Source organism: Mauremys mutica, chromosome 1, assembly GCF_020497125.1.
Source record: "Mauremys mutica isolate MM-2020 ecotype Southern chromosome 1, ASM2049712v1, whole genome shotgun sequence".
NCBI classification, from domain to species: domain Eukaryota; kingdom Metazoa; phylum Chordata; order Testudines; family Geoemydidae; genus Mauremys; species Mauremys mutica.
Window position 1 is genome coordinate 46,155,662 of NC_059072.1, and position 15,164 is coordinate 46,170,825.

The window sequence follows — 15,164 nt, forward strand, 5'->3', positions numbered from 1 at the left end:
GGGACAGTGGGGAGAGGGGTTAGCTGTCGTGGTTGGGGGGGTGGCTGCTGTGGGGGGACTCCCCGGGTGGGGGGCTGAATTAGCTGCCATGAGGGGGGCGGGGTTAGCTGGGTGAGGGGTGCAAGGTGGAAGTTTTGCCTAGGGCACAAAACTTCCTTGCACCAGCCCTGGATAGACCCCCTCGGTTACAGCCTTACGCATACTGGCTACTACATGCAATTTTGGGGACTTGACAGACTCCTTGACTTGGGACAGGATAGTGTGCAGCACTTGGGATCACCACCTGCAGGAGCAGCTGCTCTGGGAAGGTGATCTCACATTAGACAAATGCTTAGACATGGACCCTGCAGATATTGTTGCTGCCGATACCACCTGGCAGAATGGTTACCCTTGCACATATACCCCTATTATGGAACAGAGTCAGTCAGAACCAGCATGCAGCCATTCCCCCACTCCAGAAATCTCAGCTCTCACAGCAACTCGTGGCTCCCAGGAAGTTCCTCTGTCCTAAAAACTGTCTCCAAATATCGAGAATAAAGCAGAACATAAACACTGCCTGCCACAGCTTCTCTCCAAACACTACTGCATAACAAAACTAACAACAATACACCATTTCTGCAGAGGCTAAAAACTTGCTTTCATGATTGAAAAAAGAAAAAAACTTGTAAGACTGTTTTCAGAGTAGCAGCCGTGTTAGTCTGTATCCGCAAAAAGAACAGGAGTACTTGTGGCACCTTAGAGACTAACAAATTTATTTGAGCATAAGCTTTCATGGGCTACAGCCCACTTCATCGGATGCATGCAGTGGAAAAATACAGTAGGAAGATTATATATATATATATACACACAGAGAACATGAAACAATGGGTGTTACCATATGAAAGCTTATGCTCAAATAAATTTGTTAGTCTCTAAGGTGCCACAAGTACTCCTGTTCTTTTTGTAAGACTGTGCGTAACAATGCCATCTAGTGACTCCTGCCATCACGCTATATTTTAATGATGCTAAAAGATGTGCACCTGAAAACCCCACGCAATCACACGTAACACTTGTCCTATCTCCCCCAGTCATACCCTGTGTTTTGTCACTCTGATTTTTTGCATCTTGTGCTAAATTTAAACTGTCAACTCTTTGGGACAGGGATTTTCTCTTTTAAAAGGCATCTAGTATCTCTGGAGGACTGAAAATAAATGCATATTAGATAACTGGGGATGACAGTCATCCTGCACACCGTGGAGAGAGAGTGCAAAGACTCTTTTCTCTTCTCCTCACCCAGCTCTCTTGGGCAGCCCATGTAAGAGTCAAGCAGAATTCTAGTCCCTGTGTTCAGTGCACAGGGACTGTACCTAGTCTTCAGAAGGCACAAGGCCAGTGCTTAATTTGTGCCAAGGTTTGCCAGGGCTGAGCCATGGCACCTCTGGGCTTGCCACGTCAGTTATGAAAGTAAAAAAAAATTGCTTGACTCCCAGCTCCTCCTTCATTACAAATTAAGCTCTTCACAAGACATTCCTAAGGGAGTAGGGAGAAAGGGGTGAGGCGGGATGTGGAAGCAGGCCCACGACTCCACTTCCTTCACACTAGTCAGTAGAGCTGATTAGCCACATGGCAGGTTGAAGGGGAGGTGCACCCCAGGAAGAGGTGTAGCTGAGGGAGGGATTCCTCTGGGTTGATGTGTTTCTACATCTCCACAAATGCACAACCGTCCATACAGGTTATACTTTAGTCCTTGGTGGCTGGTGCACTAAAAATACAGAGATAGACTTTGTGAGGCCCCACGTGAAAATGGGCTCCTTAATGTTAAGGCCCTAATCCTGCGACTTGATGCAAGCAGGTGCACAAAATTGTTCTACTTTTACAAGACTAATTATTTACTGGGACAAATGAGAAAATGCCTCAAGCACTGTTACATTAGCCCTATATTGCTAAGTGAAGGTCAGACGAAGTAATTTCCACCCAAGTGAATCTGTTGTATTGCTCCTACGCTAGCGTTAAACCTTATCTATCTTTTCCTCCCCCCCTCCCCATTCCTGTTTCCTACCATTGTAGTGAACACCTAAAACATCTTGCTCCTGCATCTTTTCTTATCTCTTCTCTCATCTGAATAGCTTCTGGATAGAATTGGAACAGCAGATACAGTATCTGCAGGAAGCAATAAACAAACTGGTTTACTGTGTGATTGTCATGAAGAGAGCATTCATTCACTGAATGTTTCTGGTCTCCCAGAATTGCAGAACACTGCTTAGGGGCTTTCATTTTCTTTCATAAGGTGCATTTTATAGCTGCTGCTGTACAGCTTAATAATGCACAATACTTGTGAATAGCTGAATAATTCACCTTCTAGTAATTCAAGAATTGTAATGCCTAGGAGGTTAAATAAAATATAATTTGTTTGCTTTTTAAGCGCGACTGGTGGTCATATTGTATGGAAGCTACCCAGAATGTCAAGCCCGTTGCTGGGCTTTCCATGGGAAGAAATAACATTTCCTCTATTAGCTGTTTTACACTGTTTTTAAGATTTGCAAGAAAGGAAATGCCAGCTGCTATCTGAGTCAACCTTTTAGAAATAGACACTTAAGCATTTGGCTGGCTGGTATTTGGATAGGAGGCTCAGCTCCTGCATATTTATGTGGCTATTTATCTTTTTATCCCACCAATACCACCTGTAAATATATAAATAAAATAAAAAGCACACCCCAAAAAATCTGTAAACAGCAGGAATAATTGAAGTTAAAAAAAACCACACACCACATTTCTACATCCCCTTAAGTTATAGCAGTTACAATATATTGCGTTTTGCCACATTAACTAGTGCAATGAAACTGAAACAAATTAATAATATGTGATGCAAAAACTGCAAACGGTTCTTTCTCCCTATAATGGTTTGTGAAACATGCTCCTGGGCCCATTTAGGATAGTGATAACTTCTAGCTAAGGCAGCCAGTTTATATTCAGGGCAATGGTTATCATTATTTGAGAGAAAAAATGATACATTCTGAGAACTGGATTGCATGCAGTAAATTTGATGCTGAAGTAAATTATCAAGCCAATGTCCACAGGGACCAAGATTTTAATAGGAATTACATGTTTAATTCAATGTTCACTGGTATGATTTCCTGCCTCTAAAATAGTTTAAAATTGGAAATCATGCACAGCCTAACATAAAGAGTTTGTCCTTATTCTCAAATACACCCTATAAGATACACAGTAGTGCAAACCTACATATTTCAGAGAAGTGAATCGTAAGTGTATAATTTAGGCTTAATTCAGAGAAATGAAGAACTGGTGTCAGAACTATGGTGTCATAGTGTTGGAAGCTCATTTAAAGATCTCTCCTGCCTTCATATTGTAGTTGCAACATTTTCCAACTGGTTCTCTTCTACAGTTCACTTCTTTATAAAGAACTGAGCCAAAGCTTCCATTCTTTACCCTGGTAATGTCCCCACACCTGTATCACTTCCTGTCCACTTCCAGGATCCTCGTATCACTGTCTCCAGCCACCTTTCCCATCCTGACCTCCACTATACACACAGAGCTTCCTTCCCTCAAGGAAATGTTCTATGTAGCATAGAGTCCACTGTGCATTGCAGTTGTGGGATAGATAGCATCATGCTCATGGGAACAGCACAGCTGTTTAAAAAACTGTTTTACTTTTTTCTTTTTTCTCCTGACCACAGCAAGGAGAGAAGTGGCAAATGATGGGATATGGGTAAAGGGAAAGGAAGTCTGGAACAGGTGAAGGCGAGCGTTACATTCCTACAGGATTTCTTTTATAACTGAACATCTACATATTTTTCATCTTGTTCATACATAAAATACTATTATTGCTCAGTTTTTATTACAGCAGCCCCTAGAGGCATCAATCAAGATTAAGTCTTGTGCTAGACAATGTACCAAGATATTCATCCAAGATATTCATGTTTACCATCTGGACTAGTAAGCAAATTCAAAGCAAACAGGCTCAGTGGATGATGAATTATCTTGTTTATGGATATCATCTATCTACTGTTCAAGCCATGAATGGATAGTTGAACTGGAAATATATAAAATAAGGGGCAATTCTTGTTGCAAAAACTTAAACAATCTAAATAAAGGAAGCATTAGCACTCCCATTTTACAGATGGGAGAGGAGACTGAGGCACACCTCAGGACTTGCCTGAGGCCTTACAGGAACTGTGTGCCAGAGCCAGGAATTGAACTCAGGTCTACTGACTCCAGATAGCACATTAACAACAATACCATTTTTTGTATAGAAAAGAAAGATCAGTATAATATCACTGAAATGCCTCAGGATCATCTATGAACTTCTAGATATAACATTATTTTATTGTTAAAATAATGTCTTTTTGCTGTCCTGATTGTAATATAATGCAAAAAAAGGAAGTTTATATCAACTGTATATGAAACACTGATGAGAGTAAACAAAAAAAACTGGAAGAAAAATGAAGTAATTACTTCAAATAGCAAATAGTTTAATCCAAGGAGACTACTACATAAATCTTTTTCTACAGAAATCCTAATGTTCACAGGAAACCAGGCCTTGTTTCAAGCCAGTACCACACTTGTTACTGCAATACATAACCACAGTGGTGATTATTTATCATTCTGTAGAGTCTTAATGATCCAGCAGGCGCTGTGTATCAGTGCTTGCAATGTTATTACCAACATTCGCATATACACTGTCATCACAAAAAAATATTTCTCAAAGAATAATACTTTCAAAATAATAATAATTAAGGTAAGACTATCATATTGTTCAGAAAAAAGGATTAACATGAATTAAATAGTCCTTAAAGGGAATCATTAATGCTTTTTAAAAAATGCTGTAAATACTAAACAAGGAATTCTAGTTACACCTCCTGGGGCCTTATTTAAGAGACATAGAACACAGTATTATTTCAAGGCTATAAATGAACACAGCAGAAAAAACAGCATCATCCAAGATAGTCATGTTTACCATTTAGACTAGTAAGGTGACACACAAATTCAACGCAGTTGGACTCAGTGGAAGATGAATTATCTTGTTTAAGGATATCAGCTATCCACTCTGCAAGCCATGAATGGACAGGTGAACAGGAAATACTACTGAGTGCTTTCTTGGCTGTCTGCCATACTCTGAATAATGGCTAATAATAACATTACACAGACACTGAGCAGATTGTGGTAAAAGTGAAAAAAGAAAGTAATAGCATGAGAATGTGGACATTTTGTGGTCATCTTCATATCTGGACTTAAGCAACCATATTCAACTGGCAATTACTACTTTATTATCCTACCAACATTCTGAGCTTTCACTTAACTCCCCTAACATAGTTCTCCGTTCTACTCCACTGGAATTACAAACTTTTTAGAGACCATTGGTAATTGTTATATTTAAGAATATTTTGAAAACAAATGTGTCTGCACTTAACATATAATGGTGCTATGTAATGCCTATATTATGAATTAGGTTTTTCACTTCAATTGCTTCTAATTGGAAAAGAAGAAACTAGAAAAATGTTGATAGCCTAATAAATATTAGATCTTCATGGCACAGAGCAGCTCTTGACTCCTGCCATTATAAATCTGTCCTGCTGATAAACTTTAGAAATAATGAATAGGGCCATTCAACAGTTTCTGGCAGCAAACAATTTTATCCATCAGTAACAGTATTAGGGCATGTCTGAAATATGTTCTTGGTACTTTTACACTTTAGACATACAATAGCTGCTTTTAGTCACTACAGAAAAAAATCCCATTTTTCAGTTCGCCTGTATAAAGAATTATCTCAATAAAATTCTCAAATTAATCTGTTCCCTAAAAAGCTCTGTTAGAGAAGCACTGCAACATCGTCAATAACTACATTAAAGTCAGTCAGGGCTATCTAGTCATTGTTTGTATCAGACCTGCCATCCAGGCAAACCACCCCAGCTGCAGGAGATGACTTAAGTATGTCTACAAAGCAATTTGACACCTGTGTTTGGCCCAGGCCAGCTGACTTGGGTTCACAGGGCTCAGACTAAGGAGCTGTTTAATTGCAGTGTAGATGTTCAGGCTCAGGCAGCCTGAGTTCTGGGACTCTCCCACCTCACAGGTTCCTAGAGCCTGAGCTGCAGCCCGAGCCTGAATGTCTACATGACAATTAAACAGCCCCTGAGCCCAAGTCTGCTGGCATGGGCTAGCTGTGGGTTTTTCATTGCACTGTGGACATACCCTCAATGGCCTAAAGCTCAGGCTGTAAATCCTGCTATCCCTAGAACCAGAGGCTCATAATCCAGCAGGGAATTAATTATTTTCATATCATCAAATTGAGGTTTGTAGAGTTTACTGTACCTGAGACTTTAAAGTGTGAGAATCAAGCTGGGTTCTTTCCTTCTTGAGCATCAGCACCAGTAATTAACGCTCTAAATGCTAAAACATTCCCTTCCATGGGGTTGCAATGTACATGTATAACTGATTACCCCTTTAATCTGAAATTACTAAACAATTTTATTGATGATACACAAGGAATAGAATCCATTTCACTCACTTAACTTTATTGTCTATGCAGGGATACAAGGAGTGAAATGAATTAAAACCTTATTTGTCATTGAAGTAAACAGACAATGGCGTACACACACACAGGGAGCAGATCTGAGGAGTATGAAGATGCCATTTTCACATTTCAGAGTGGAATTACACTTTAAAACTTGGTTCTGTGCAGACATTAAAGATTTCATGGCACTTTCTTATAACACTAGTTTTTTAGTTTGGTGACAGGCAAAACTGCCTCTCTTCCATGTCCCACTGTTGTCCTGTTTGCTCGTACAGTACTATATATAGTTGTAAAGTACTTTTGAATCCTTTTGAATCCTTTTGAATGAAAGGTGCTATTCAGATAAAATATTTCTTCTATACATGCATATTCTACATACATTTAAAATCTCACTTTCCCATGCATTACTTTAGTTTGGGTATCTTTAATGTGCTTATCCCCATTGTATCTAGAGACCATAGACACAATTAAAAATATAATTTCTGTGCTCAAATTTGCATAGCTTTATCTTCAGTGGGGTTATTTCCAAAGCCTTATGTCATTAAAACTATGTTACTTCATTGTTAAGAATATATGTTTCCATGAAAGAATGAATAGGGATTAACATTTTGTAAAGATGCCTTTTACCAGTTTGTTTGGTTTTCTTCTGATTTGATGAGTATCTGGAGAAATTAATCTGACTTTTTTTGAACCAGTGAAATAAGAAATGGTTATTTCCACAAGCCATAGCCACACCATATAACATGAATGCTTCTTCTTAGAAATATTCCAGTTTGGCTAATGCAGCAATGGCTACATCTTCTGCAGACCGAGGGATTTTTTCATCCTCCTCTGTAGATTGTCTTAATGGTGAAGAGCTACTGATAGAATATTCTGTGCTTTTGTTTGAGTCAATGTATGGAATTGTGTTCTTTCCCTTTATGCTTTGCATTCCCAAAGGACAGGCAAAATGATTCCTAAAAACATAGGAGCAGGCACAAATTTCATCTTAAATCTTAAAACAATTCAAACATGAATACTTTTTTTAATTTGAAAAATGAAGTATCCCTTTTTAAAAGTAACCCTAGAAGTCCTTGAATGTCCTGTATCTCTATTACATCTTCAGCTTCTGACAAGGCCTCTTGCTTTAGCAGAAATTCAGTTCAGTGGGTTTGTCAGTCACTTCTGGCTCACATGCTGTCTTTGAACCATGCAAGTTCTGGGCAGGAGTTGAGAAGGGAATAACAGACACAGCCCAGAAAGAAGCATGGGGTTCTCAGCCTACCTGGATGTAAGACAGCACTGGGGAGAGGAATGAACCAAAGCAGGCTGTAACTGAAGCAAGTGAGTCATTACTTACACTTATCAGCAAGGCTCTCCATTGTGAGTTGTGCACATCAGGCTTCATATAGTACACCCCAAGTGGGAATGGGACAGGCAGAAACTCAGAGTCAAGTAGCTGTATATGCACAGGTAGCTAAGTAGACTGGACCAGCCCTTTGGCCCAAGAAAGAAATCAGTCCATCCGGCCCAGTCATCAGGCCACCAGGCCCAGTCAGGTCGGCCTTGTAACTTCAAACCAGCTTTGGTTCTATCAGCTCATCTTCAAATGTTTAATCTTCTTAAAATATAGTCACCTGACACCAGCTGACAAATATGGGTTTTTGAGATATCCTCATGAGTAGCAGATTCCTAGCGGTAAATATGAGGCTGACTCACTCCTCCATGCTAAGGCTGAAGGGCTGGAGATTTCATGCAAATGATGTAATGTCCTAATTTGCACATTTGCTGAATAGGTATTATCACTTAAATAAATGATACAAAGCTGCATATCTGCAGTACAAAATGACTGCAATGTATGTCCCCAAAGTCATCTTAAACCCACCATGCTCTGATCATTAATACTCAGCCCATCCCCCCAGACTCACAACACTTAGATAAGCTATTTCATCCCCTAAACCTTTTCCACACACACAATTTGGAGAGGCAAATAGGACAGTGGGGTGGGGAGGGGAAGAGGTTGCTGCTGCTGCTGCAGACTGATTTCAGATGGGGTGTGGGGGGTGAGGATGGGGAGGTGGGACTGGAACTTTGGATAGAGCTGAAAGGGTAGAACGGAGCGAGTTGGGCCGGGAGTAGGGCTGTGGTATGGCTGGAGGGGTAGAATGTGGGTGAGTGGCTTAGTGGAGACAGGCCTGGGAGGAGAGGTTGTGCTGGGAAGGGAGTAGTAGGGTTAATACCGTTGAAATGCAAAAAAGCTGGCAACCCTCCTCCCCACCCCCACAAGGCAAGCCCATTGCAACCCCAACCCCCAACCACAAGGCAACCCTTCAACAGCCACTTATAGGATCTAGAGAGAGAACACACACAAGATTGATAATATCGAACATCTCCTCACTCTCGTGTGACTCAAACCCGCTCTCACACATACACGAAGTGTGTTTGCATGTTGATGGGCAGACACCTGCTGTATTTGCAACAGTTTTGATCTGTTATTGCTTAAACTGTGGAAGTAGGAACACTGTCAAGGGCGCAGCTGGAGGGGGACGGGGTAGGGGTTACAGCTACAAAGGCCACACTTGCATTGGGAATTTATCCATCTGCCAGGGCTGAGGACAGCTGTAAGAGGCAGCCTTGGTGGAATCCCCCTGATCATAGAGGTCATGCCAGCTCCCTAAAGTGCCACAGAAAATACCAGAGAGAGAAACAGTGCCCTGCTGTAGATACTCTATGTTGCTTCCTGCCTGGGCAGTGACAGGACTCTAGACCCCTGCCTGAAGCTTTGTTGTGTCTTGTTTTGATTTAGCTGTCACTCTAGCCAGCTGGACCAGGGACTCTGGGTGGCCGGGGTCTCCTACAACGTGGAGTACGGCTCATGGAAATGGGAGAGTTTTGGGTGACTCTGGCTCCACACTATGGAGCCTGCTGCAGCAGTGATCACTCCCTCAAAAGGGAGCAGGCTTGGTAGCTAGAGCAGGGGAAGGGTCATGGGAGGCCTTGGGTATTGTCCTGACTCAATGTGTGACCTTGGGAAACTCCATTAATGGATTTTAAGATCAGAAGGAACCACTAGGATCATCTAGTCTGATATCTGCACTACACAGGCCAGAGAAACAGCTAATATCATTCATGTGCATCAAGCCCATAATTTCTGTTTGAGCTAAAGCATCTCTTTTAGAAAAACATTCAGTCTTTACCAAAGTCTTCAAGTGGTGGTGAATCCGCCCTGTCCACAATTAGGTTGCACCAATAATTAATGATCTTCACTGTTAAAAATGTTGCACCCTGTTTCTACACTGAATTTGTCTAGTTTCAGCTTCCAGACACTAGATCTGATACATTTTTCTGCTAGGTTAAAGAGCCATCTACTTTCAGAAATTTCTTTTCCATATAGATATTTATAGAAAACAGAATGTTAGGAATCAGTAAAAAAGGGATCGAGAATAAGACGGAGAATATCTTATTGCCCTTATATAAATCCATGGTACACCCACATCTTGAATACTGCATACAGACATGGTCGCCTCATCTCAAAAAGATATACTGGCATTAGAAAAGGTTCAGAGAAGGGCAACTAAAATGATTAGGGGTTTGGAACAGGTCCCATATGAGGAGAGATTAAAGAGGGTAGGACTTTTCAGCTTGGAAAAGAGGAGACTAAGGGGGGATATGATAGAAGTATATAAATTCATGAGTGGTGTGGAGAAAGTGAATAAGGAAAAGTTATTTACTTGTTCCCATATTATAAGAACTAGGGGCCACCAAATGAAATTAATGGGCAGCAGATTTAAAACAAATAAAAGGAAGTTCTTCTTCACACAATGCACAGTCAACCTGTGGAATGCCTTGCCGGAGGAGGTTGTCAAGGATATAACAGGGTTTAAAAGAGAACTAGATAAATTCATGGAGGTTAAGTCCATTAATGGCTATTAGCCAGGATGGGTAAGAATGGTGTCCCTAGCCTCTGTTTGTCAGAGAGTGGAGATGGATGGCAGGAAAGAGATCACTTGATCATTACCTGTTAGGTTCACTCCCTCTGGGGCACCTGGCATTAATCACTGTTGGTAGACAGGATCCTGGGCTGGATGGACCTTTGGTCTGACCCAGTATGGCCATTCTTATGTTCTTATACTTGTAGACCATGATCAAGTAACCGCTCAACTTTCTCTTGGATAAATAGGCTGAGTTCAGTTCACTGATCCTTCCTGACTGCAAAAGGGAGCAATGATACTAATTCACAATTGTAAAGTGCTTTGAGAACGTCTCATGGAAGAAACAATAAGTGCCCAGAATATTTTTTTTTCAAATAATATCACATTTTGCTGGTGGGCTTCAAGTAGAACTACTACCATTTAGTTTTCTTAATGCACAAGTGACACAGTCACAGCTTGTGATGTTTTCAGAGGAAATAGTAGATTCAGTTGTTTGGCAAGTTTTATTGTTAATATTTTTATAATTAAATAATCGTTCCATGCTGGAACTGTAAAACTCAGGCAGCCTGATAAACAATGTGTGAGTGCTCATTCTTTTGGTGCTATATGTGACTACATTCTTCATTTAAATAGCACAGTGTTAGCGTTATCCTTCTACAATGTTATTATGAATAAGTGCATAAGTTCTGGTTCTTTTGTTGTAGAATAAGGAAAGCTATAACCAGTCTGACACCTTTAAGAGAGTGAGATGGAGGATCTCATTTTATACTAGAATGTGTGGGAAAACAATTTTTTTCTCAAATAAAATGAAGACATTGCACGTCTGAGAAAAGTGTACTCTTTCCCCCAGTACTACTCCCTATCAGAAAAAGGAGAATGCCTCTTCTCAGATTTATTTTTCACAAAATGTGCACAGCTATAACAAGGTACAGTAAGAACTAATTTATACAGAGCCATATTCTACATCTCTTATTCATTCTGGGTGAAATCCAGACCTCAGTGAAGCCAATGGCAAAACTTGCATTGATTACAGTAGGTCCTGGTTTTCACCCTGGAATAGTACCTTACCCCATGAATAGTTCAGCATGAGAGTGATAAAATCTGACCCTTAGTTATTTCTTTCTCTATCCCCCAAAGTTGAATTTGATGAAAGTTCTTCAATAATTTTTAGTAGTATTCCAAACTGAAGAGCAAAATAGTTTTAATAGTGTGACAAATGTGAGACTTTGGAAGTATATTGAGATGTGCCAGATGCTGTAGGACCAGGGATTAATCATACTCTTTTGTATCTATAAATGTTATACATAGGGTGACCAGATAGCAAGTGTGAAAAATCAGAAGAGGGGGTAGAGGCAATAGGCGATTATATAAGACAAAGCCTTGAATATTGGGACATATGGTCACCCTAGTTATATGTATTTTTGTGATGTAGGGATTGTATTCTAGCTCGGGGCAGGGGGTGAGGTTCCCAAGGTTCCCATAAGAATGAAAATCAGTTGGGGTAATTCATGCAGACCCTGGGACTGGTAAACAATTCCAGGGAAATCCCACCCCCTGAGGGGAATTATTCATACTGGTTTCAAGAGACACAGGAGAGAAAGAAAAAGCTCATGATCTAAAGGGCTGGGTAGAACTGACTGAGAGATCCTTATCTGGAACTGACGTGAGATTGAAACCAAGAGAACAGACGCCTTCTGGAAGGGTTTGCTGGACTAGATCCTGTCAGAGTCACCATGTGGAAGATAGCTGACACCTTGTAATCCTACCATACATTCAGACTGTTTATTGTATTATATTTATTCTTTGTAATGCTTTTGTGCTAAAATATATGTACTATTGAGAAAGATAGCTGGTCAGTGGTAACCATTATCCTCATCCCTTGAGAGAGAGAGAGAGAGCAAACCACAGGTGCTGGACAGACCTGCTGGGACAGTCACAATGAACTGCAGGGGGACTGCAAACCTAAATCCCTAATCTGGAGGGAGAGGGGCATGAGTCCCACCCACAAACGTGACTCCTGGAGGCATGAGACCTACAGAGGTGCCCTTTAGGAGACCATGGAGGGGACAGAGGTGTAACTGTGATAAGTAGCACTTCTAATTTCCTTCCATATTGACCTATGTCTGTCAATCTGATCTGCCAAGGGCTGAGTGCCCTCACCTCCCAGTGAATACAAGAGGAGTTGAGGGTGTTCAACACCTTCAAGGGAGCACTATTAAAACTCCCTATTTTAATAGAGCTGTGTGTATCTTTCACAACAAAACCCCAAACCATACAAAACTCTCCTATTTTCCATTTAAACATGGAAATAAATCTAACAGTTTTTTTTCTGAAATGTTTTGAGCCCTGTGAACCTTCTGTTAACAATGGAAGCAACGTTTTTTTATTGTTAGATATGAGTGATCTTTCTAGATGGCTTCCTAGTGAAACCTTGGACAATCAATCATCTGTACATATATACCTGTTATAATACCTACTAGTCAGGTAAAATGACCCCAGTTCACACAAGTATGGCTGTTCTTCACTGATATTTATGGAATATAAATAAATAAATACATAAAAGTCTCATTGTAGTTCTCTATAACCCATTTTATCTCTATCTACTATTTGTAATAAGATTCCATTATCTAATGTATAAAACATCTTCTTTCCTCTGTTTACTGCATTATTGAAATATTGCCCTTCATACATTTTTTAAACTAATTTTCCATTAGGAATGAAATTGTGGGTAAGAAATATTAATATATGTGCAGTATTTGCAGTGGTACCCCAGGTAAATGAGTGCAGGTTCTTTCAGACAAGGTACTGACCCTAGTCTAGAGATGGTTTCAATAGATCCTGAATACACAAAATTTTATTTATATAAATTTATTAGGTGGCATCATCTCCCACCTCCATTCTAGATGTCCATGAACACGGTACACACACTCTGGGATAGCAATGCTGATAAATGGCCTCCACCAAATTCATTTCTAATGCTGCTTTAAGAATCAGCTGGCAGGAGTGCTCATGTATAATAACCAGTAATTTTCTGACTCACACGGATTGCAATTACCTAGGGCATGAGTGGTCATTCTGCTAACCTCAGACATGTGTTTCTGCCCCAAATTCAGCTGCTGCCAATCCAACAGCTGGCTAGTAACTCACTCTGTGTGTTTTTTAATAGAAATTCTTAATGAAAAAAATGTTTCCTAAGAGTATTATTGAGTCATTTGTCTAAATGTCACTGATGTTTCACAGATTGTGTAGTCAGCTCCTTCAGGGAAGAGAAAGAAGATTGCCTTCTTGGATTATAACCTTGTTCTTTCCTCCAAGATGTTCACATTAAGATTAATGAAATGATAGAAATTATTGCCCAAGGAAGCCTTATGAACCCCAATAGAAACAAAGCATTTTTAAGTGGTTCTCTAACTCATTCTCTCTTCTTCTATAATATAATCTGAATTAGCATATATATTTGTTTGAACTAGTTCAGTTCTAGTATGCAACAGTAATGGATGCATGAAGGTAGCAGGATCATCGTGTCTTGTAAATAATTATACATGTTTTCAGCTAAGCCAATCATTGGTGTAGGTTTTTAAAAAGGTGAATGAAACAACAACTGGCAGATTAATTTTTATGGGTGACTTCTTGGTCTACAATCTTCAACTCGCAGCACATGTCTAGACTGCTTCTGTAATGATAATTGCCCCAAAAGTCTCCATCACAGCTGAGCTGATCTTTTTCTCCCACCTTATTGCATACTTTATTTTTTAAATACTCCATAATGTACAGTGCCTATGGAAGTAAATCTGCTAAGCTATCAGCAGGTAAATGACTTTGGAAATTAGTTGGAGGTTAATTCTCTGCCTCATTGGCCCCCGAAAGTAGCCCAACTGTAATTGATTTTGACGGCATTCACAAAGTACCTTGCCTTGTTGAATAATGAAGGAGCACTTACGGAGACAGCCACTGAATATAGCAACAATTATGCAGGGTATCAATGAGACATCATTAAAAGTTTAATGCTTCCGCACTTAATCAACTTCTCCCTACCTTTAACAGCTTTGTTGCTTTAGGAAACCTGCACATTTTAAAATGTCAGTATGTTTTACACAATATCCACTGATTCAGAGAAATGTTCAGGGATAGCATTCCTAATACTGCCTGTGACCAAACAGCACCCAAGTCCGAGAGGGCCAGGGGCTCACTGGTATCTGGTAGTGAATCGTACCCCAATTCGTTAATGTTAAAAATGGTATCTGTTATGTGTCATGTAAGGTATCATTAGAAAACTAATAACACCCTGATCATTAGTATCCTGGTGTGGTGTATTTACAGTAAATGCCCAAGGGACCATACAAATATGAAGGAAATGTGAAAGTAAACTGTGTTTCTGGGGAATTAGTAAACAGGTTTCTCCCAGACAAAGGACAAGCCCATGCCTCCAGCCTGGTGTCATCAATCAGCAATCACATGTCAAACGCCCATTCACTTGCATAGGAAAGAGTTGTTTGACAGGGCAATATCCCACTCCTGTTTTCTAAAAATAACCCTAGAAGTCCTCCATAGTTTCTAAAGACTGAAAGACCTTCCATTGTTAAACACCATAGTGCAGTTTATTTATATTTGCCCTTCCCACTACCTTACTGATCCATACACCATATTGTTTAAAGTTTCAGTTTCTCCTAAATTCTCTGCTGAGGAGAGGAGAGGAGAGGGATCGCTCTACCCAGCAGAGATCCTTCCTGATTCTCACTCTG